Source organism: Lathyrus oleraceus, chromosome 7, assembly GCF_024323335.1.
Source record: "Lathyrus oleraceus cultivar Zhongwan6 chromosome 7, CAAS_Psat_ZW6_1.0, whole genome shotgun sequence".
Classification (NCBI taxonomy): Eukaryota; Viridiplantae; Streptophyta; class Magnoliopsida; order Fabales; family Fabaceae; genus Lathyrus; species Lathyrus oleraceus.
In genome coordinates this window covers 126,008,270-126,008,931 of record NC_066585.1, presented here as the reverse complement: position 1 = coordinate 126,008,931, position 662 = coordinate 126,008,270, and the positions used below count along the sequence as shown (strand labels likewise).

Here is a 662-nt window from a genome sequence, read left to right as displayed (position 1 = left end):
CATTCCACCTTTTGTTTGGGACTTTTCTACTGGAGTTATTTTACCTCCCCATTGGCAATGGTTTTGGGCCATGTTTTCAATGAGTTGATAGGCTTCGTTGTATGGCTTGTCCACAAGTGCACCGCCCGCGGCAGCGTCTACTGTCAATCTTGTGTTATACATAATCCCATTGTAAAATGTGTGAATGATCACCCAGTCTTCGAGACCGTGATGTGGACATATCCTCATCATGTCTTTGTATCTCTCCCACGCGTCGTAGAGAGATTCTACATCTTTTTGTCGAAATCCGTTGATTTGAGCTCTCAGCATAGCAGTTTTGCTTGGCGGAAAATATAGGGATAAGAAAACGTTCTTCCCATGTAGTAACTGAGTTGGATGGAAAGGATTGCAACCAAGCCCAAGCTCTTTCTCGTAAAGAGAAAGGAAAAAGGTGTAGTCTTATCGCATCTTAAGATACACCATTCTCCTTCACAGTGTCTACGTACTACACAAACTTGGTCAAATGTTCATTAGGGCCGTCCGTAGGATTTCCAGCAAACTGATGTTGTTGGACGGCTGATAATAATGAGGGTTTTAACTCGAAATTGTTTAGATCGATAGCAGGGGCAACAATCCTGCTGTGAGGTTCTTGTTGGGACGGGGTAGCGTAGAACTTAAGAGGA

The 662-nt window shown here is 43.7% G+C and overlaps 1 non-coding gene across 1 annotated transcript; it reads left to right on the top strand.

The window, feature by feature from the left end:
* The first annotated feature begins 202 nt into the window (after positions 1-202).
* On the top strand, positions 203-309 carry LOC127108681 (small nucleolar RNA R71). Its single transcript, XR_007796204.1, has one exon. It is a non-coding gene; the product is annotated as a small nucleolar RNA R71 (small nucleolar RNA).
* Positions 310-662: the final 353 nt, after the last annotated feature.